The following is a 24,961-nucleotide window of genomic DNA, read 5'->3' as shown; positions in this document are numbered from 1 at the left end:
AGAGTCTAGGTCCTGCCCGGAGTTTCTTCCTCAATGAGGGAGTTTTTCTCCGCCGCTGTAGCTTTCGCTCTGGAGGGTTCTGTTCGGTTCTCTGTCTGTTAAAGCACCTTGAAAAGTCTGCTGATGTGATAACGTGCTTTATAAATAAAGGTTGATCCATTGATTGATTGATTGATTGATAAAACTGTAGCCAGACCTCAAACAGATGTAAACAGCTCCATCCTGACACCATTCCACCTTAGACAACACTGATTTACTTCAGTGACAAAGAAACAGATTTTGTCGTTTCTTTGATTGTAGAATTAGATAAAAACTACCCACCTGATGTGATTGAATTTGAGTGAATGTGTGCAATGTCATACACATGAATGTGTATGACACATTACTCCTCAGCAGTAATGTGTATGACTGATAGAAAAATGAGACAAAGTGTGAAATAAGTTTGACTAATGATGAAAAAAGCTAACACTAACAGTTATTTCACTAAACTCTGATCTGAACTAGTTGTATTTGACATCCTGACTTTTATTCTTAGGATTAAATGAAGATGAATAAAGAGCTACAAACAGTATCTGAAACAGAACTCAGATCATCCTGAGCTTAGTCTGGTTGCCATGCCAAGAATAAAGCTTAAATCTGCAGTGCTATGGTCTTCTTGACTGATGCAACATCAGACACACACACACACACACACACACACACACACACACACACACACACACACACACACACACACACACACACACACACACACACACACACACACACACACACAGATTCCAAGAGCAGTTCCTTTCCAACAGTTTGCCAGTTTTAGTATTTAGGTCACCTCTTTGTGTGTGTGTGTGTGTGTGTGTGTGTATGGGGGGGGGGCATCCCAATGTAATGGTTCTAGCTGATTGGTCAGAATGAAAAGAAACACGATTCAGTGCTGCTCTTCCTTATCCTTCCTCATGTATATCGCTTTCTCTTTTCTTGATCATTACTGTCGAGATACTTCTTCTTATCTAGCATGAACAATGTCACCTCTCCCTCAGCTCTTTTGATTCCTACCCGTCTTTTCATCTGTTCATCTGTTCATCACACACACACACACACACACACACACACACACACACACACACACACACACACACACACACACACACACACACACACACACACACACACACACACACACAGACAGACATATATAAAGTAGAGACATATTCCTACATAATTGTTTTATAAAGCATAAAAATGCATCAAATCAGTAAATCCAATCTGCCCCTATGTAACAAATACATGTTACGATTAGATTATTAAACAATAAATGAGAGTTGTGCGTAACGTAAAAAACAAAGAATAGAGTAAAGAATAATAATGACGGTCATTTACCTTTTAACTGCTGTCCTCATTGTTTTTTGCCCTCTTTGGTTCATGCCCTCTTGCCCCACCATGAACAACAGAGTGAATTCCAGTCCTCCTTCTGAACTTCTCCAACCACCCACGCGATGCCTTAAACTCTTTTCTCCGTCAAAAAAAACTCTTTTCTCCATCACTTTCTTGGTGTCCATAGCAAAAACGTACTCAAAAAGTTATTGTATTTACACAAAACTATCAGACTACGTCACGGGTCGAGTGCCGAATGCGAAGACACTACATAAGCACCGATCTAGCTCCAAAAAGAGGTAGAGTGGCATCCCTCTTAGCCAATGGGATGCCAGGAAGATACGTAATAGGTGATAGCCAATGGCAGAGCAGCTATGAGAATGTTGCGTTCAGGAACCCGTGGGAGTTACGAGTATCGGCCGATACTGTGTTTTTACATTACGTTCGTCGAAATATCTTTCATAAGTAGAGGCAATATTTTCCAGCTGAGAAATTTCGTCAGTAGAAAATTTTGTAAGTAGAGACATTCGTAAGTAGAGGTATCACTGTACATACAGACATGGCGGACACTATCCAGTGAGGGTCCTTAGGCAAGACCCTTAATGCTATACCAGCCTACCTCAAACATGAGTGAACACAATAAAGACAGAGTCATACCGGCTCGGATGTCGCCCGGGTTAACAAGGTCCGCGTCAGATGCTAGGGAACCAGGGCAATCTGATGAGAAATGGGCTACTGGAACAAGACACACATGCACAAGGGCTGAGAATACGGAGTTGTTGGAATGCTACTACACAAGTAATCCCAGAGAGAGGGGATATATGGGGCGGATGTGGGACCAATGGAGGCTTCGAAACCCACTATCAAGGCTAACAAAGAAACAGCTGTTAGCCCAGTGTTCCAACATCTGTAACCGAAAACTGCTGTTACAACTAGAGATCGATGAAATACTACAACAATGCTACGGCAAGGGGGAGCCAGGACGCCAGGTCAGCGGGGGGATATCACCCCCCCCCACAATCCGTGATTGGGTACCAAGCCCCAAGAGACATAGACAGCCTCAATAAAAGAGCTGCTGACCTGCGAAGGAAGATCGTGACCCAAATGGAAACCTGGAGCCTCCGACAAATACCGAAGCTAAGTTGTCAAGTACCTTCAGAAGATCTGCTAGAAGATGTGAATGCTGCAATAAGAACCATCCCCACAGGGAATATAACTGAGACCAACAAGCTGATCCACAGTACAGCAACAGTAATCCTCGAGATGCTGGGATATAAGATCAACACAGGGCATAACAAACAATACCCTCCATGGAAGAGACGGTTAGAGGCCAAGAAAAAGGCGACACGGAGAGAACTCAGTCAGCTAACCGAGCTACAGAAGGGGAACATGGTGAATAAAGGGGTACCCGGGAAATACAGCAAGCTCTCCATACCTGAAACACTCGAAACTGCCAAACAGAGGCTAACGGCTCTGGCTACCCGACTGAAGCGATACACCAAGGAGATTGAGGCCAGGAGAATAAACAAGACCTTCTCCACTCAACCAGCAAAGGTGTACTCTCAGTGGCAGGGAAATAGCATCCGGCCAGACCCACCAAGAGCTGAGGTGGAGAAATACTGGAAGGGCATATGGGAAAGAGAAGCATCACACAACACCGATGCCCAGTGGCTAGTGGACCTGAGGACTGACCACAGCTGCCTCCCAGAACAAGAACCAGTAACCATCTCAATGGCAGACATCCAAGAAAGAGTGTCAAAGATGAAGAGTTGGTCAGCACCGGGCCCCGATATGATCCATACATACTGGCTAAAGAAGCTGACAGCACTCCATGAGCGTCTAGCAGCACAGATGAACCAGCTGCTGAGGGATGGGACGCACCCAGAATGGCTAACGGAAGGCAGGACAGTCCTGATCATGAAAGACCCACAGAAGGAATCTACCCTATCCAACTACCGGCCAATAACCTGTCTCAGTACAACATGGAAGCTCCTGTCAGGCATCATGGCAGCTAAGATGAGTAGGCACATGGATCAATACATGAGTGGGACACAGAAAGGAGTTGGTAGTAACACCAGGGGAGCCAAGCACCAGCCACTGGTGGACAGAGCAGTACACAGAGACTGTAAGAATAGGCAGACCAACTTGTGCACCGCCTGGATTGACTACCAGAAAGCCTACGACTCAATGCCACAGGCGTGGATACTGGAATGTCTGGAACTGTATAAGATCAACAGGACACTAAGAGCCTTCATCAAGAACTCAATGGGGAAGTGGAAGACAACCCTGGAACTCCAAGCCAACATTAACATCAAGTTAACATCAAGTGCGGCATATACCAAGGGGATGCTCTATCACCACTGCTGTTCTGCATAGGCCTGAACCCCCTCAGTCACATCATCACAAAGAGTGGCTACGGATACCGATTCCGAAGTGGGACAACAATCAGCCATCTCCTCTACATGGATGACATCAAGCTGTATGCCAGGAATGAGCGAGAAATTGTCTCACTGATCCACACCACCAGGATCTACAGCGACGACATAGGGATGTCATTCGGATTAGACAAATGTGGCCGGATGGTGTCAAGAAGAGGCAAGATGATCAGAACTGAAGGGGTTGACCTACCAGGTGGCAGGATAGAAGACATCAAGGACAGCTACAAATACCTTGGAATCCCACAGGCTAATGGCAACCATGAGGAGGCCGCAAGGAAGTCATCCACAGCCAAATACCTCCAGAGAGTAAGGCAAGTCCTGAGAAGTCAGCTGAATCGCAAGAACAAGGTCCGAGCCATCAACATGTATGCACTGCCGGTCATCAGATACCCCGCTGGGATCATAAGCTGGCCAAAGGAGGAGATAGAAGCCACAGACATCAAGACGAGAAAGCTCCTCACCATACATGGAGGGTTTCACCCCAAGTCCAGCATCCTGAGGCTGTACACTAAGCGGAAAGAGGGAGGCCGAGGACTAGTGAGCATCAGGGCCACTGTCCAGGATGAGACATCAAAAATCCAAGAGTACATCAGGAAGATGGCCCCAACAGATGAACTGCTCAGTGAATGCCTTAGACAGCAGAAACCTGAGGAGGAAGAGGAGGAAGAGGAGGAGACAACATGGAGGGACAAGCCCCTACACGGCATGTACCACCGTCAGATAGAGGAAGTGGCTGATAGATATCAAGAAGACCTACCAATGGCTGAATAAAGCTGGACTGACAGACAGCACAGCGGCACTGATCATGGCAGCACAAGAGCAGGCCCTAAGTACAAGAGCAAAAGAGGCCAATATCTACCACAGTAGATCTGACCCAAGGTGCAGGCTATGTAAAGAAGCCCCAGAGTCAGTCCAGCACGTGGTAGCAGGGTGCAAGATGCTCGCCAGCTCAGCATACATGGAAAGGCACAACCAAGTAGCTGTGATAGTGTACAGGAACATCTGTACCCGGTATGGACTAGAAGTACCCAAATCCCAATGGGACATACCACCAAAGGTGGTTGAGAACGACAAGGCTAAGATCCTGTGGGACTTCAGCTTCCAGACCGACAAACAGCTGCTGGCTAACAAACCGGACATAGTGGTGATGGACAAAGAGCAGAAGAGAGCAGTGGTGATAGATGTGGCGATTCCAGCTGACGCCAACATCAGGAAGAAGGAACACGAAAAGATTGAGAAGTACCAAGGATTGAAAGAACAGCTGGAACAGATGTGGAAGGCCAAGGTTAATGTGGTCCCCGTGGTAGTAGGAGCACTTGGGGCAGTGACCCCCAAACTGGAAGAGTGGCTCCAGCAGATTCCTGGAACAACATCTGAAGCCTCAGTCCAGAAGAGCGCAGTCCTAGGAACAGCTAAGATACTGACAGAACCCTCAGACTCCCAGGCCTCTGGTAGAGGACCCGAGCTTGAGGATGACACACAGATACCACCCCACAAGGGTGAGAGGGACATTTTTTTTTTATATTGTGTTTGGAAACCGAGTTATATATATATATATACTATATATATATAAATATATATACAAACCTCGGTTTCCGACCACAATTCGTTCCTGAAGGTTGTTCGAATAGTGATTTGTTCGAATTCCAAGTACATTTTTCCCATTACAAATAATTTAAATGGTCTTAATCCATTCCAAGACACTAGAAAACGACCTCTTTTCAACATAATATCAATCCATTTTCTGTCGCTGTATCCGCGTACAATGTTTTTTCATAATGTCATTTATATCAATTTTATAGTAATGAAACATATCAAAGAAATGTAAAAGAAAGAAGCAAACACGAGAAAGAAAGTGTTAGGTACGATCCTGTGATGCTATATATACAGTATATACATACATACATACTCCACCCTCAACAGCTCTGGATGGAAATCAGTAAATCCAATCTGCCCCTATCTTGGTGCAGCAGTGTGTGTGTGTGTGTGTGTGTGTGTGTGTGTGTGTGTGTGTGTGTGTGTGTGTGTGTGTGTGAGAGAGTGTGAGAGAGAGAGAGAGAGAGAGAGAGAGAGAGAGAGAGAGAGAGAGAGAGAGAGAGAGAGAGAGAGAGAGAGAGAGAGAGAGAGAGAGAGAGAGAGAGAGATGACTAAGTACACAGCGCCTCCTATGGTTCATCAGTGTCCTCTCAAGTTTGGCCTGTGGAACTCAACAGCGCCACCTGCTGCTTGTTGTTCACGAGTACACCTTCACCTCAGGTCGACCTAATGTCAGCCCTGATCTGATGAGATGACTTTTTCTTTTCTCCTTATTTTATACACTTTAGCTTTTGGAAATTACAGAATCTTTTCAACTAATATTTCTTTCCTAGACATGTACATACAGTGTATTTTTTTATTTAAACTTGACCATTACCGAAATTAATAATTGTCAATGAGTTACAGTAAGACCTCCTTCTCATTGGGCAGATGATTGTTTGCTTCACAGCTACGTCACAGGATGTGTCACCAGTTCGTCCAGTCAGGGAGGTGCATCCTCTTGAGATGTGATGTCACATTGAATTAAAGTCCCCTTTAATTCAATCCAGCTGCATTCCCAAACTCAAACCTAGGATTTAACGGTGTTTATCAGAAAAATATATACACATCTGATATGGATATAAGACTTCAATATAATCAAGAACAATTTAATCTTCCCTTGAGATTAAAGGAAACTTCAAAGAACACCCCACCCCCCACCCCCAGGATCCAGTCTATTCTTCCTCTGACCAAGTCTAACATAATCTGTTCTGTACTTTTACATAAACCAACAAACTGGGTGAGAACAAACCCTACTGTTGATGGACATATCCGAGTTCTGCTAATATTTATGCCGTTTCATTCAAACATAACAGCGATGGTGGCGCAGTGGGTAGCACTGTCATGCGCTTCAGGTTGATTGGCCAGTCCCAAATTGCCTTTAAGTGTGAGTGTGTGCGTGCGTGTTTGTGTACATGTGTGGCTCTGTGGTACACTGGCGTCGCACCCGGAGTGTTCCCTGCTTCACGCTCCCAGTTGGCTGGGATAGGCTCCAGCTCCCCACGACCCACGGATGGATGTATGGGTGGGTGGGTAGGTAGGTAGTGAAGGCTCTGTATGAATACATGTGTGTGTGTGTGTATGTGTGTGTGTGTGTGTGTGTGTGTGTGTGTGTGTGTGTGTGTGTGTGTGTGTGTGTGTGTGTGTGTCTCTCCAATCATTCAGCGCTCCTGAGGACGGCACCAGGCTGTCTGAGGTCATGAAGGTTCTGGATGGAAATAATCTACTGTTTGACCATATTTGGAAATGCTTGTATGACTGTCAGTATCCTTAGATAATTTTGTTTGCAACAGATATGTCCTCACTGGATCCACGTTATTAATAATGCTGTATCCTCAGATAATTTTGTGAAACCATCAACTTGACATTTTGTGTTACACCTAGAAGTCATGATGTACCAACTAAAGCCTGTGAAAGAACCGGTTTAGAGCCGATATTTCGAGGTTAAACAATAGATTCACCGCCCACAGTCCTGCCTTTTAGGGTATAAATGATGTGTGAACCTCTCTTATCTTTGCACTTGTTTGCACCGCTGCAGCTCTTGTCTGTAAGTTCCCTGTGCCTAGAATATTCTGTAATAAACCTTCGAAGGACTGTTCAGCTCCAGCCTTTATTTGGACCTCCAACATTCTCACTACCTGAAATCAAACGAACAGAGGAAGAAGTTGCATTTTCCTCCATCAATTGGTGACCCCGACGTGATTTCGGACTGAGGTGTTGGTTGACAGACAGAACATCGGCTGGCCAACAATTGACAAAGGTAAGAGGACATTTATCCTCCAAATTGATCTTCTGTCTGCTGACTGGCGTTAAGGTCCGTTCTCATGCGTGGATTTAATGAGTCTAAAAGCATAGTCTGTGGCTGGTTGAACAGTGTTATGTGTTATGAATAAGTGTGGTACCAGAAATACAGCTGAATAAGGTTCGTGCGTTTGGGGGTTGTACCAGCGCATTTGAGAAAAATAAAGTTCCTGTGTTCAGAAGCTATGCTGACGCAGTTGCAAGAAGTAAAAAGAGTTAGTGCGTTTGGAGGATGTGCCGGCGCATTTGGAGAAATTAGGCTTGAGAAGTTGTCTCGTTCTTTTGTGGAATCTTAGAGACTAGAATTCCTCATTTAAAAACTTTCTGTTGAAATAGAAAAGTTCGTACATTCGGAAGCAGTACCGATGTATTTGAAAGTTCGCGTAAGGAGGTTGTGCCATTACGTTTGCAGTTTGTGTACGTGGAGTTTGAGCCCATACATTTGTTGAGTTCATACGTTCGGGGTCAGACCGACATATTTGCCGACTATAAGAGTATTTGCAACTAGTCAGAGAGGCTCTAACGGTAAAAGGAGTCTCTGAATCTCCCCGAGGGAGGGAGTCATATAGGCGGGCAGGTCTCACTGTGTGTTAAGAGACACCTTCTCGAGGAGCGGTGTCCTAGAGTCTTCCAGTCCGGGAGGTCAGGGAGGTGAATTTGACACAGAGAAGGAATGGTTAGATTAGCGGTCGATGCCTGACCACCCTGAGTTGGTTTTACTTGGGAAACAAGTGAGAAATGCGGCAGATGTGTGTGTAGGGGGTCTGCCAGAGAAGGAACGGGAAAAGAAGAAAACAGAATTTAAAGAGTGGACGAAAAAAATGCTGTGAAAGGGGATGGTTTCCTCCTATGTCTTCATCAACATGTTTAACGACACTGATTAGGGAGACAGAAGAGGTGTTTAAAGGTGATTAAAGTTGACTACTGTGAAGCTAGCAAAGTAGCATGTGTATAATGTCTAAATCTCTTCACCCGAAAGGCAGAAAAGCGAGAGAGCAGAACAACTTCCAGACAACGGCCGGAGGTGCAATCAAACATGATGAAGACATCATGAATCTAAGAGAAGCGTTGATGTTACCAAAAGCGGTAGCAATCATCAAATGTAAAGGACATTCACGATTGAATGATTTTATCTCAGCAGGAAACGAAGCTGCCGATCGTGCAGCCAAATGTGTCACTGGCTATCGGCCGGCATTCCAACTTTCGGTGAGCGAGCTAGAAGGTAATGAACAACAGGTCACGGCCGATGCAGTACGAGAGTGGCAGAGACGGGCAAGTCCAGAAGAAAGGAGTATCTGGAAATCGAAAGGAGGTGTTAGAGATGAAGAGGGGGTGTGGAGAAAAGAAGGTAAACCAATCTCTCCACAAAAGAATTTGAAACAATTGATCCTTGAGGCCCATGGAACATGCCATGTAGGACTGGATGAAACACTGAGACGACTCCAATCCTGGTGGCACGTTTTCATGAGACAGATTGTGAAAAGTGAACTGTAGGACTGCAGTGTTTGCTGTAGGTATAACAGTATGCCTACGACGAAACCACCACAGGGAGTTCACGATCCGGACGTGAACGCTCCTGGTCAGATGATTTCAATGGATTTTACTGACATGATTAAACCGGTGTCAGGATACAGGTATTTGCTAGTCATCGTAGATTCTTTCTCGGGCTGGCCTGAAGCCTACCTTGTAAGACAGAGGTAAGGGGTCCCATTTCAAAAAAAACATCTCCAGCATGTGGAAGAAAGGTTGGGTTTGAAGCATCATTTTGGCTCTGTGTATCATCCCCAGTCACAGGGTAAAGTTGAACGAATGAACAGAACAATCAAAGACAAAATTGCGAAATGTCTGGCGGCCTCATCTTTGAATTTGTTGCAGGCCCTTCCTTCGGCTCTGATGAATGTACGAATGTCACTGAACTCTTCCACAGGCTGGACTCCATTCGAATGTCACATTAATAGACCTTTTCCAGCCCCTACAGCCCCATTGGCTTCTACAGACACTTCAAGCGCCCAGGCTTGCTACAACTAACCATTACTTTCTCCCACCTCACAGAGAAACAGGCGGATGTCCTCAGATAAATGAATGTGTGTGAAAGTGTGTGGTTGAGAGTAACATAATGAAAATGGTCTGAACCTAGGTGGACAGGTCCCTTCCAAGCGACTGAGCGAACGGGAACTGCAGTCCGTTTGCTGGGAAAGGGGGACACGTGGTTCCACATCTCTTCAACCCAACCTGCCAAATCTCCAACGGGTCTGGCCATCCCTCCACCGGCTGGTGAAGGACGAGCTCCGGACATCTGTTTGGACGAGATCGCTGAGAACTACTCAGCCAAAGAAAGTTCCTCACTTGAGGAACCAACGCAGGCAACCGCTTGCTGATGACATCAATCGACAGAGGTTGATTCACTTTTTTGGGCGAAATAATCCCGTGAATCAACCTGGGACCAGGTAGTCCACCCTAAGGTTCTGAAGAAGCTGACATCGCCCAGCTCGACTTTACTCGACTTCTCTCAACTCATCCCTGAGGAAAAGGTGCAAGACCTCCCTCTGCTGAAAGGTGTTCTCCATAAGGGAACTACCCCACCACAAGAACATGAAGCCTCCCACGACTCATCAGTTTTACTTTCATTATTTGATATTAATTTAGTCCTTTGCGTACAGTCCGTTAAAAAAAAGAGTCCATTTTATTCACTGCTGTCTATTTCTTACCTCTATCAGTGTTGTCTAATGTTTGATATTCACCTAATTGGCGTTGGCAAATTAGCTTTACGAATTAAAATTCTTGACTATCGCTTTAAATGTTTCATGAATATGTCCCTCAATATTTATCAGGGTTATAACAAGGAAATTGATGCTATGAGAACCATGCTTTGACAACATCTACTGGTGCTTGATCTGTTAACTGCTTCATCAGGGGTGTATGTGTACTTCTTAACCAAACGTACTTATATTCCAGATGAAATTCACCGGTCCATTGAACCACATCTGGCTGCAGCAATGGTGAAGGATAAACATGACTCCTTTTCTCCGTTTGATTGGCTTTCCACTGGTCCTGATGGTCAGTGTGTCGAAACATTTTTGATCCCAATTGGCATCATTTTACTTCTTATCTTAGGCTGTTTGTGCTGTGTGGTTCTTCTGTGCTTCCCTTTTGCGTGCAATTGCTCCCCCAGCAGCTGATAACCAGATGCTCCTGTCTTCTCTTTTTGATAGTCCCATCCCTGATGATGACCCCGCAAGTATTTTTTGTGATTGTTTTTCTGGATGTCGGACTCTTTCTGTGTGTGTGTGTGTGTGTGTGTGTGTGTGTGTGTGTGTGTGTGTGTGTGTGTGTGTGTGTGTGTGTGTGTGTGTGTGTGTGTGTGTGTCTCAAATCATTCAGCGCTCCTGAGGACGGCACCAGGCTGTCTGAGGTCATGAAGGTTCTGGATGGAAATAATCTACTGTTTGACCATATTTGGAAATGCTTGTATGACTGTCGGTATCCTTAGACGATTTGGTTTGCAACAGATATGTCCTCAATAGATAGATAGATAGATAGATAGATAGATAGATAGATAGATAGATAGATAGATAGATAGATAGATAGATAGATAGATAGATAGATAGATAGATAGATAGATAGATAGATAGATAGATAGATAGATAGATAGATAGATAGATAGATAGATAGATAGATAGATACTTTATTAATCCCGGAGGAAATTGCATATATCCACTGCTCAGGCATTACATAACAAATAATACTGGATAAACACCAGGAGAAAAGGAAACACTGACATCACAGGACATACCACAAGACATACATTACACTAACAGACAGGCACATGCAGCACTAACAGGACTTAGATACTAAACTATAACTAAAATATAAACAGTATAAAATTAAATTAAATTAAATCCATTTAACCCCGTGCTGACCTCGCCACCTCCCCCCCGTTCCTCCTGAGAGAGTCATTGTACCCCCTGATGGCACGGGGCACGAAGGAGGACCTCAGCCTCTCTGTGGAGGCGCTGTGTGACAGCAGTCTGCTGCTGAAGGTGCTTCTCTGCTGGGAGAAGGTGGTGTGTAGGGGGTGCCTGGTGTTGTTCATGATAGCCTTAACTTTAGACATGGTCCTGCTCTCCAGAACTGTCTCCACAGAGTCCAGGCTCAGCCCGACCACTGAGCCCGCTCTATGGATGAGTCTGTTCAGACGGTCCATATCTCTTTTCCTGGCCCCCCCACCCCAACACACAATGGCGTATGACAGCACACTGGAGACTAGGAATGATATAACATGAGAAGGAGCTCAGGACAGATGCTGAAGGAGGCCAGCCTCCTCAGGAAGTACATCCTGCTCTGCCCCTTCTTCTACACACAGTCCCAGTTGAGTGACCAGTCCAGTCTGCTGTCTAGCTGCAGTCCCAGGTACTTATAGTTTCCTACCACCTCCACCTCATTACCCTCGATGATCACTGGCTGTGGAGAGGGAGGTGCCCGCCGAAAATCCAGCACCATCTCCTTGGTCTTGAAGACGTTGAGCTGGAGCTGGTTCTGTTGGCACCACTCCACGAAGTCAGCCACCAATGCCCTGTACCCCCCTCTCATCACCCTCCCGGATACATGCCACTATCACGGTGTCATCGGAGTACTTCTGTATGTGACATGTATCCGAGTTGTGCTTGAAGTCTGATGTGTAGAGGGTGAAGAGAATGGGGGAGAGAACGGTCCCCTGTGGCGTCCCCGTGCTGCTGGTCACCATAGAAGACAAGCAGTCCCCCATACGGACGTACTGGGGTCTGTCTGTTAGGTAGTCCGTGATCCAGCTCACGAGGTAGGGGTCCACAGAATAATGCTGTATTCTCAGATTTTGTGTTAACGCCTAGAGGACATGATGTACCAACTAAAGCCGGTGAAAGAACCGGTTTAGAGCCGATATTTGGAGGTTAAGCAATAGATTCACCGCCCACAGTCCTGCCTTTTAGGGTATAAATGATGTGTGAACCTCTCTTATCTATGCATTCGTTTGCACCACTGCAGCTCTTGTCTGTAAGTTCCCTGTGCCTAGAATATTCTGTAATAAACCTTCGAAGGACTGTTCGTCGTCTCCAGCCTTTATTCGGACCTCCAACATTCTCACTACCTGAAATCAAACGAACGAGTCGCGTTTTCCTCCATCAGTAGCAACAGACAAGAGGCTACGCTTGTAGCCTCTTGAAGCACTGAGAGGCTTTCCCAACAAATGTACCCAAAAAGCATGACAACTTCAATATTTCAGTGACACCTGGTGGACAGCTGAAGGCACAGCAACCTCTGAAGACATGACTGAAGCACAGGCGCTCTTTCAACCACATGACCAGTGCCAGCTGAAGCCTCCAGGGGGCCCTAGGCAGGCCCTCTATCCAGGGGCCCTTGGAGTGGCGTTTGGTGCCGGTGAAAAATTTTGGACGTTTTAAGGCAGAAACCATAGAATTAGAGGAATATTGGGGTGTCTGGTGGCTTGTAGGGGTGTGGTGTTAATGTCAACTAAAGAGTCATCAACTAAAGAAAACAGCTTCTCTTTAGCAAATACAAATCCTACAGTAGAATTTGCATTTGCTAAAGAGAAGCTGTTTTCTGTTTACATGCAGTGATGCAGTACGATGAGTAGGATTCTTACTAACAGTACTGCATCACTGCATGTAAACCAAGACTGACAGTGGATCAGTCCTCTATCCTTTAAAACAATTTACTCAATAAGTAGACATATAGACCAGAATGAGGTATAAACAAACATTTACTGTATTTAATATTCAAAATACAATTTTTGTGCAAATACTGTAGCTTAGCAGTATAGAAAACAAGAACAAATTAAAATAAAATAAATAACAAATAATAATAACACAACTGTGCAATTACTGTATTGGTATTGATTGTACACATAAGCCTCCCAACAAAATAGAAAAATGAAACACTCTAGTCCAACTACTGTAGTGCAATCCACGAGTTGAAACATAATGCTGTAGTAGACTATAGCAGCATCAGGAGCTCCCATCACTGAGCTCAGCAGAACAAGCAAAAAGCAAGCAGCCAAAAATATAATAAATACAACTATGCAATTAATGTATTGCTATACATTGTAAACATAAGCCTATAGGCTGACAGTAAAACAAAAAATAAAACACCGTTGAGCAACTTACTGTCGTGTTCTCCACTATCCAGTTCAAACTTAAAGCTGTAGTGAACCATAGCAGCTTCAGGACCTCACATCTGTGACGTGACACATTTCTGATATGGAGCTCACATCGCTGACATCACAGATCTCCACATAAAGGGACAAGGACTGACGGGGGAAGGGTTCTGCACACAACCAAGAAGCTCTGGTTCTCATGGACATCAGTCTATATGCATCAGGAGTCTGGACTCCCTGGTGCTGGTGGCTTCCTGCTCTACATCACTCTGTTCTGACTTTGAGCTGCTTGCAGGCTGTGTTGTGGCTTTAGCCACAAACTTAAGCATAGCACCTGGAAAGTATGGATAACTAATATCAGTTTAGCTGCCCCATTCATGTGTTGATTGGTGCACTGTCAATAATAAAACACAATAATAATAATAATACATCTCAACAATGCCCATATCTTTACATCACATTGAATCAATAGATATTTAGTCAATGTCAATGTCTTTCAATGTTATCCTTTTTGCACCAGTGCATTCGACATTTAACTAAATATCTCTCTGATAGTGTACTGTAGGTACAGTATGTATTTTTTATTTAATTGTCAATTTATTTTTGGGCATTGCTCTCCTGTTTTTTGCTGCTTAAAACTCACGCAAATCTGCAGTGACCCTTCAAACGCCCTGGACCCACAGCCCCCCCCCCTTTCTCTCTCTCTCAGCGTGGAATAACCATTATTTAACCAGCAGCAACCAACCAGCAGAATGGCGATGCTAAAACAACATAACCACACATCTGACTGTATTCCACAGAGAGATCACTCACAGCCAGTCCAGACACACGCTGTCTGACAGGCAGAAACAACAGCGTTAAGAAACGCCGGCTTTCTGCACACCAACAACAACACACCAACAACAACACACCATCAACACACCATCAACACACCATCAACAACACACCATCAAAAACACACCATCAACAACACACCATCAACACACCATCAACACACCATCAACACACCATCAACAACACCATCAACACACCATCAACAACACACCATCAACACACCATCAACAGCGTTATTTACTAGAGGTTTTTTATTTACCAGATTGCAGCTGGAGCTGCTCATTCTGTCGCTTTTTTTCCCCACTTCGCTCTCTCTCCCTCTCTGTCTCTCAAAATTCAGACATAAATGTTTTATAAAGCATAAAAATGAATCAAAACATGTAACAAATACATGTTACGATTAGATTATTACACAATAAATGATAATTGTGTATAACGTAAAAACTGAAGAATAATAAAAATGATGGTCATTTACCTTTTAACTGCTGTCCTCATTGTTTTTTGCCCTCTTTGATTCATGCCCTCTTGCCCACCATGAACAACAGAGTGAATTCCAGTCCTCCTTCTGAACTTCTCCAACCACCCACGCGACGCCTTAAACTCCTTAAACTTCCCTTTGTTTTAATAACGTGATGATTGTAGATGCTTTCTCTCTTGCTTTGTTTGTACGGACAGAAAAACTCTTTACATCATCTTTTCCTCTTTTCTCCGTCACTTTCTTGGGGTCCATAGTGAATACTCTGAAAGTTAATATATTTACGTAAAACTATCAGAACACCTCAGGGGTCGAAGGCTGAATGGCGAGGACCCTGCATTAACACCGATAGAGGTCCCTCTTAGCCAATGGGATGCCAGGAAGATGCTAGGTAATAGCCAATGGCAGAGCAGCTATGGGAATGTTGCGTTCAGGAACCTGTAGGAGCTGCGAGTATCAGCCCATACTGTATTTTTACCTTTCGTAAGTCGAAAATTCTTTCGTAACTAGAGGCAATATTTTCCTACTGAGAAATTTCATAAGTAGAACATTTCATACGTAGAAACATTCGTAAGTAGAGGTACCACTGTACCTCGACCTCCATTCGCGAGTCAGGAATGTGTCTGAAGTGTAGCTTTGTTTTAGCGCTGGAGGTGAGGCTCAGGCAGGTCAAGGAGCGACTTTGCTCCATAGAGCATAGACATAGCCCCGTAACAAATAGCACCCAGGCAGGTTTAGCTGGAACAGAGCACCCTAGTGTAGCATCACAGCTAGCAGGCCCCACTAGCAGTAGTCCTAGCATAGCACTGCAGCTAGCAGGCTCTGCTAGCAGTATTCCAAGCTCCCCCACCCACCTCAGTGGCCCCTGAGCAGCTGGGGAAACAGGGCGGTTGGGTGACTATGAGAGGGAAACGTAGGCAGAAGGAGTCTACTGGACACCAGAGTTAGAAGTTTTACTCCAAGCGCTGAAGTGGGGAAGGGAATGTCAGGCTGCGTTCACTGACTGCTGGGTTGCTGTGTTCCATAATTGTTCCCCTTCATGTAGTTGATTATCACAAAAGCCCAATGGCAGCTGCATGGATGGCGATGGAGGAAGAAAGGAATTTGTTCTCGTCCCTCCGTTAGTTTGTACGAACGTAATAAACAATCAAAGCACAATGTGAGGTCAAACGTGAGTAAGGTCTACGTACATATAGAATGTACATGTATGAAGTGGCTTTTCTTAAAAAATTCCCAGGGAGGCTGATGACACAAGTTCCCGACACAACATCCAGGGAAGCAGATCAAAGCCGTGATGATGATCACTGCTCTTTTATCTTCAGCCTTTGGTTACAGGTGTACTCAGTTACTAATTTACAGATAGCAACAGCCATTAGAATGACAGCTGAATTATTTTCCTATAACTAGCCATTAACCTGTCCTACCTATCATTCTACTTTGATGTTTTGTGTCTTTTTAGCTTTAATGTCTTTTATGTAATCTCCTCTTTGATCTCCACTCTCCATATATAAACCCAGTTTAAACAATCAGCTGTTGGTGTTGTGATGGAAACGAGTTCAAAAATGCCAAAATTAAGACGAGTTGAGGATCCTTCATATGACGCAGTCATCTGTGCTGGGGGTGTTGGTTTTAATGTTCACAAGACCATCATGGTTAACTGCAGTCCATACTTTGAGTGAGTAACTTATTGATTGTCAATATAAGCTCTGGATCACACATGACAAGGTGGTGATGAAGACTACTAGGTTAATCATTGATCTGTGACCCGGGGTTCACTGGTACCAAGAGTTCTAGTGACACCCTGATGCTCAAACACGGTGTTAGTTATAGACAAACTGTGACCAGCACAGAAGTAACACTAACAACTGTACATTTGGGTTCCGATCAGGCAGGCTGTTTCCCCAAATCACACCCCTCCATGTTATGATGTTATTACCCATGTGGCACCCGCATGCTCTAGCTTGTTTGCTTGTTCTCAGTTTGGTCATGTGATGTGGTATCACAGCTACTTAATTCCTTTTCTTTATTCACAGGGCCCTTTTCTGCCGACATGCAGGTGATAGAACATATTTTATCATACCAGGCGTGTCTGCAGAGGTGATGAAGATCATCATTAACTTTGCATACTCAGGTTCTATCTCTGTGACAGAGGACAACGTACAAGAGCTGCTTATAGCAGCTGACTATTTGATTGTAGATGGCATTCTAGAGGCATGCAACAACTTCCTGGAAGAGAATGTCACTCCAGAGAACTGCATTCGTGTTCATCGGCTCACCATCTCAGGCCCTCAAGTGCTGCACAAGGCTCACTTCCTGTTAATGAACAGGTTTGAGGAGGTTGTTTCCAGCCAGGAGTTCCTGGAGCTCAGTTTGCAGGGACTCACTGACATCCTTGATAGTGATGAGCTCAATGTGAATGATGAGAAAACCGTGTACGAGGCCGCCGTTAGGTGGATCAACCATGAACCTGAGCAAAGAATCTCACATTTACCTGCACTCTTGTCAAAGGTCAGACAACATTCTTTCATGCTTCATTTAAACGTTCAGGTTCAGCAACTGACTTATTGTGTCTTTTATGGGGGAAAAAATAACTAAATTATAAAGGTTACCAGAGTGCTTTTACACCTACAGCTAAAATAAATTTTATCACGAAAAAGTCACAAAATATAATTTTGTTTTTTAGTTTTGTGATGAGTCCTATTATTTCAAAAACATATCTAAAGTTAAAAGTCATATCATATTTGAGTTGCAGGTTTTTATCATGGTTGCTGTCTATAAAAAAAATAACATCACAATTTCATCTGTTCCATTCAAACTTGTATTCTGTTTCCTCTGTAGGCTCGGCTGGCCTTGAACAGTACAGACGACATTAAGACCCTGATGTCTGATCCATATTTGAGCAGCAACACTCAGTGTGTGCAAATTCTAAATGACGTCTTGCGACTCAAACATCAGCTGTCCAATGTCCCACCACCCTTCAGATTTTCCTCTGACCTCGTTGCTCGTCCTCGTTTACCGAATGCCATCATTTTTGCTACTGGGGGCAGAACTGTCACCAATATAACTAACATCACCGAGGTTTACGATGTCCGTGCTGACCGCTGGTTGGACATTACAGATCATCAGGAAAAACCTTGTGGCTCTCATTGTACTGTCTTCCACGATGGGTTCATCTACTGCATTGGTGGCTTTGATGGGGCAAAGTCTTCCGACAGCGTACGTAAATTTGATGTGGAAAGACGCGTTTGGCTTGAAGCAGCACCCATGAACAAACCCCGCGGAAGTGTAAATGTTGCTGTTTTGGATGGATATATTTATGCATCGGGAGGTTGTAATAACCTTGGTTACCTGTTGAGTGAGGTACTTCAACAGAGGACTGTAGAGCGCTACAGACCTGAGACGAACCAATGGAAGCTAATTGAAGCCATGCATTTTAACAGAAGTGATGCTGGTTGTGCAGCATTCAATAAGAAGGTGAGCGAAGTTACAGAGATGTTGGAAATAGCTCTGGAGTTGTTCTCATGCTAACTATTCAATATTTGTACAAATAAGAACTCTTCAATTATATAAATGAAAAGAGTAGAAAATGGTAAATGAGAGAAAAATTATTTCACCAGGGGCTTATGCCAAGAACAGTGATATTTCTTGACTGCCTTTCTTTTTTCCTCCTTGTCCGTCCAGATTTATGTTTGTGGTGGTTTTGATGGGCATCAATACCTGGATTTTTGTGAATGTTATTGTCCAAAGACTAACCAGTGGATATGCATCACCAGCATGATTACTAGACGCTGTGGATTGAGTGTTATTTTGTATGATAACCGGATCTTTGCGGTGAGTAAATTTATCTAGTAGAGCTAAGTCCTGACAAAATGACAATGTCTTCTGTTTGGTGTCTAGTTGTCATTACACATGCCTTGTTCACAATGTTAAAGTTTCATATCATACTTCACTATATGTTAAATTTAATTTGAACCCAAACACTCACATGACAATTTTATTTTGTTCTCAGCTCGGTGGCTTCGATGGCACCTCATACTTAAGAAGTGTTGAGGCCTACAACCCAAAGACAGATCAGTGGCGTAAAATATCCCCGATGTTGACCGCCCGCTGTTACTTTGGCACTGCAGTGATTAACAACAAGCTGTTTGTCATGGGGGGCTTCAACGGCTCTCACCACATCAATTCTGTTGAGTACTACGATTCAAAAATGAAGAAGTGGACAACAGCCTGTCCAATGGGGACTGCTCGCAGTGGTCTCAGCTGCTGCGCCGTCTACAATTACCCCAGCTTGAAACAATACACCACAAGCCGTGACAACCTGCCACGATTAGAAGACCTGAAGAAAAAAAACTTGGAGGACTAAACAAAATCAAATCAAACATTAATGAATTCCTCTTTCCGCAGATTCTCACCCGTGGATGGATGGATGGATGGATGGGCAGATGGATAGATGGATGGATAGATGGGTGTTTGGATGGGATGGATGGCCTTACATTGAAGATCTTATTGAGGTGTATCACTGAAGGCGACTATCCTGAACAACTTAGTCGCCGAGAGGCTGAGTAGGGGAAAAGCAATACCTTGCCCGACGCGCTGGCTGTCGAAGCATCAATGATCACTGTTCCAGAGTACTGCGTTTTGTAGATTTATTACTGATGACAAAATAAACACTTACATGGAGGGAAGGCAACGATTCAATATACGACAAAAGAACAAAAGCGAAAGTGGTCAGCAAAAAGTAGCACTTCCCCATTCACCCTCTCAGTTCATTCATACCAAAGTCCCGCCAGGTGAACAGCTGACTTTACTACTACCGGTGCTGACGTACCACCACCACGTGACGTGCATCCCCGTATGTGACCATACAATAAATAAACAAACACTCTAAAGGCTATAGCTGCCACAAAGAGCTGGCATCTAGATTCCGGCCCCTAATCATTACAGTTACCTGCATAGTAATAAGTAATAATTACAAAAGTATTACCCCTGTAAGAAAGAAATTCATACAACGTGCAGAATAATAAACAGGACAATACAATTTTCTCCTTTTTTTTTAACGAATTTTTTTCTTTTCAACGCAAGGCGTTTTTTCTTCAACGCAGTGTCCATTGTCCATTGTGTGTGTATGTGTGTGTTTGTGTTCATTCTTCTTGAGTCAAGTCAAATGATGTCAGGACAGAGGTTACTAGCACATGTCCTATGTCAGAGTGACTGGTCACTCGAGTCAAGTCAAAACAAAAAAAACAAAAAACAAAAACAAAGGTGAAGTCAAAAAACAGACTTCACGACTTCGCAGACTCCTGAAGAAGGCAGATCTTGGTCACAGGCCTGCAGAGAGTGCTGGTATGGGTCTTGATCCAGACCTGTCGTACAAGTCATTTTCTGTCTGGAACTGCCTCAGTGATCCTGAATTTCCCTTGGGATCATTAAAGTATATATCTATCTATCTATCTATCTATCCTCCCAGTGATCCAGGAATTCCGAGGTGCAGATTCATCCACTATAAGCACTATGTCCCCTGGGGCGAAGTTTCGCTTGACTTTTGCCCACTTCTGTCGCTCCTGTAGCTGTGACAAGTACTCCTTAGTCCACCTTTTCCAAAACAGGTCAGAAATGTATTGAACTTGCTTCCATCTCCGGCGTGCGTAACCGTCCTCCTTGTGAAACAGACCGGGTGGAATGCTGGGCTTGGATTTGAGAAGAAGAAGGTGGTTGGGCGTTAATGCTTCCAAGTCGTTTGGATCTGTGGATTCTTTGGTGAGTGGTCTGCTGTTGAGGATTGATTCCACTTCACAGAGTACTGTGTGGAGTCCCTCCTCATCCAGATCTTGAGTTCTCAGTGTGGAATTGAGAATCTTTCTGATGGAACGAATTAACCTCTCCCATGCTCCGCCGTGATGTGATCCAGTAGGAGGGTTAAAGGTCCATTTGATTCCTTTCAAGGAGAGTGCATCATTGATCTGTTCCAGGTTCCATGCCTCAATGGCTCATTTCAGCTCATGCTCTGCACCGATTAAATTAGTGCCATTGTCGGAACGTAGCTGTAACCAGGATGAATGTTACCATAGTAATATTCAATGGTTATTTTGGTTATTATTAATATTTTGTTTATTATTAATATTTTGTTTATTCTTACCATATCAAAGGACGTTAGGTTCCACACTAGTGTGAACTTGTCACGTGGTGTATGACATCACGCATTCACCTGTGGGGCTGCGGGTGGCTAATGATGTCACCTGCAATAAAAGCCAGTGAAAAAAGGGTGTTGGGGGTGTGTGTCCGCGAAAGAGAGAGAGATCCGGAAGCGCCGAAAGCAGCCGGCATTGGAGTTCCCTGATCAGCCGCAGGCTACCGGAACAGACCTGTGTGGACGAGTTATATGAACTATATGAACGTTGAACATTTTTTATGGATTTGGTCGGAGTGCCGGTGAGGACTCGACTAAATGATGGCGAGCTAGGACTCTGATTCAGAGCGGGGACAACCGATGCGGAGAACCTCGCCTGGTCTGGTAGGAGGCTCTGGAAGCAGGTCCCCGACGTCACCTCCGGACACACCCACATACACACACGCACACACACGCCATTGCCAACGGACCAATTACGGCTTGGACTTGACCCTGGATTATTTTGGACAATCAGTGTGATGATAAATATTGTGTGTGGGTTTATCTGAAATGTACTTTACTTTAGTTAATTTTATTCCTTCTGCAGAGAGTGAATATTGGGGTTCACTGTATATATATATTTTTTCTTCACAAATTAATATAACATACTATTTGCACATAAAGTTCTGTGTTTGTGTGGTTCATTGCACCGCTACCTCCATGAGTTGAATCTGTCTTCTGATTGACTAGTCCGAAAGCTAATATCTTTAATTAATGTAGCCTGGAAACTTGCTACATAGCTCTTTGATCTGACCTCTTCTTGCAATGAAGCGTCGTAAGGCATTGATGAATGAGTCTGTCCAGAGACGAAGCAATTTCAATGTATACTGCTCTTACTGCCAAACATGTGAAGATGACTCCATATCTTCTCACCAGACTCCTCCCACGCTTGATGTGAAAGGGCCCAAAATAGTCGACCCCAACATAACTGAAGGGAGGTTCATCTGCCGAAACTCTGTCAAGTCCGCCATTTGCTGTTGTCCTGCAGCTCCATGTAGCTGACGACAAATGACACACTTGGCCAAGACTTTCCTTATCAGAATCAGAATCAGAATCAGCTTTATTGGCCATCGTTTGTTGAAAGCAGACGAGGACTTTGTTTCCGGCAGGTGGTGTCTCAAACTGTTCATTCATAACTTAACTATTCTAAATACTTAAATATTATAAATAACTATACTAAATACAAAATGTAGGATGCAAAATGCAGTAGGTGGGGGGGGGGCACGATGTAAAGGTGCTGAGTGCATGTTGCAGGGATTTGGAGACAAATAGTTAACATTTATTGTTGAAGTGTCTTATGGCTTCGGGGAAGAAACTGTTTTTAAGTCTGGTTGTTTTTGAGAGGAGGGCTCTGTAGCGCCTCCCAGAGGGTAGCCTTTTAAATAGACGGTGTCCAGGGTGTGTTGGGTCTGAGATGATCTTCCCTGCCCGACTCCTAATTCTTGAGGAGTACAGCTTTTGGAGGGAGGGCAGGGAGGTCCCAGTGATCTTCTCAGCAGACCTGATTGTCCTTTGTAGTCGTGTCCTGTCCCTTTGGGTGGCAGCACCGAACCAGACTGTGATGGAGGAACACAGAACCGATTCAATGACTGCCGTGTAGAACAGGACCAACAGCTCCTGTGGCAGACCGTGCTTCCTTAGCTGCCTGAGAAAGTACATCCTCTGCTGGGCCTTCTTGAGGATGCAGCTGATGTGGAGAGACCACTTCAGGTCCCTGGAAACAGTAGTCCCCAGGAACTTGAAGCTCTCCACAGAGTCCACAGGGCTGTTAGCAATGGTGAGGGGGAGCAGAGGGGAGGGTGACTTCCTAAAGTCCACTGTCATCTCCACAGTCTTGAGCGTGTTCAGCTCCAGGCTGTTGCGACTACAACAGTCCACTAGCTGTCTCACCTCCTGTCGGTATGCAGACTCATCCCCGTCCTGGATGAGTCCAATGACAGTTGTGTCATCTGCAAACTTCAGGAGTTTGACGGCTGGGTGCGTGGATGTGCAGTCGTTGGTGTAGATGGAGAAGAGCAGCGGAGAGAGGACGCAACCCTGGGGGGCACCGGTGCTGACTGTCTGAGTGTCTGAGGTGATCGCCCCCAGCCTCACCTGCTGTGTCCTGTCTGTCAGGAAGCTGGTGATCCACTGACACATGACAGAGGGGACTGTGAGCTGGTGAAGTTTGGAGGATAGCAGCTCAGGGATGATGGTGTTGAACGCCGAGCTGAAGTCAACGAACAGGATCCGTGCATATGTCCCTGGGTGGTCGAGATGATCCAGGATGAAATGCAGTCCCATGTTGACTGCATCATCCACTGACCTGTTTGCCCGATAGGCAAACTGCAGGGGGTCCAGCAGGGGTCCTGTGATGTCCTTCAGGTGGCTCAACACGAGGCGTTCAAGGGACTTCATGACCACAGATGCCAGAGCGACAGGCCGGAAGTCATTTAGTCCTGTGGTGGAGGGTTTCTTGGGGACCGGGATGATGGTGGAGCGCTTGAAGCAGGAGGGTACCTCACGCAGTTGGAGGGATCTGTTGAAGATCTGTGTGAAGACTGGAGCCAGCTGGTCCGCACAGACCTTGAGGCAGGAGGGGGAGACACCATCAGGGCCTGGCGCCTTCCTGATCCTTTGTCTGTGGAACTGCTGACTCACCTCCTGGACGGTCACACTGAGGGGGGTTGGGGGTGGTGTGGGCTGGGGGTGTGAAGGGGATGGGATTGTGGAGGGGAGGGGGGTTGGAGGTGGGGCAGGCAGGGGGTTTGAAGGGGGTGGGGTGCAGACAGTGTTTGTTGAGGGGAGTGGAGGTGTGAATGGCGGTGTGATATGGGCTGTAGGTAGTGGAATGGGGGTGGTGGGTGTGAAGGCCTTTTCGAACCTACAATAGAATCTGTTGAGGTCGTCAGCCAGGTTCTTGTTGGCCTCAGCAGGGGGGGACGGGCGTCTGTAGCCGGTGATGTCCTGCAGACCTCTCCACACCGACGAGGGGTTGGTGGCTGAAAGGTTTCCTCTCAGCTGATCAGAGTAATTCCTCTTAGCTGCTCTGATCTCCTTAGTCAGTGTGTTCCTGGTCTGCCGGTACAGAGCCCTATCCCCAGATCTGTAGGCCTCCTCCTTAGCCAAGCGCAGTTGTCTCAGCTTGGCTGTGAACCATGGCTTGTTGTTGCTGTATGTGCGGAAGGTCTTGGTTGGCACACACAGGTCCTCACAGAAGCTAATGTAGGCTGTCACAGTGTCCGTGTAATCATCCAGGTTGTCCGTAGCAGCTTGAAAAACACTCCAGTCGGTGCAGTCAAAGCATTCCTGCAGTTCCTGCTTTGCCTCGTTGGTCCATTTCTTCACCGTTTTCACCACAGGCCGAGATGTTCTCAGTCTCTGCCTGTAGGCTGGGATGAGGTGGACGAGGCAGTGATCGGAGTTTCCCAAAGCTGCGCGGGGGACCGAGCGATAAGCGTCCCTAGTTACCGTGTAGCAGTGATCCAGCGTGTTGTTGTCCCTCGTCGGGCAGGTCACATGCTGCCTGTATTTAGGGAGCTCGTTGCTTAGTTTCGCTCTGTTGAAGTCCCCCAGGATGATTAAAAATGAGTCCGGGTGTTTCCTTTCAATGTCCGTGATTTGTTCCGCTAATGTATGGAGTGCGACATCCACATTAGCTTGCGGTGGAA

Source organism: Antennarius striatus, chromosome 7 (assembly GCF_040054535.1).
Source record: "Antennarius striatus isolate MH-2024 chromosome 7, ASM4005453v1, whole genome shotgun sequence".
Classification (NCBI taxonomy): Eukaryota; Metazoa; Chordata; class Actinopteri; order Lophiiformes; family Antennariidae; genus Antennarius; species Antennarius striatus.
This window is presented reverse-complemented; position numbering follows the sequence as displayed.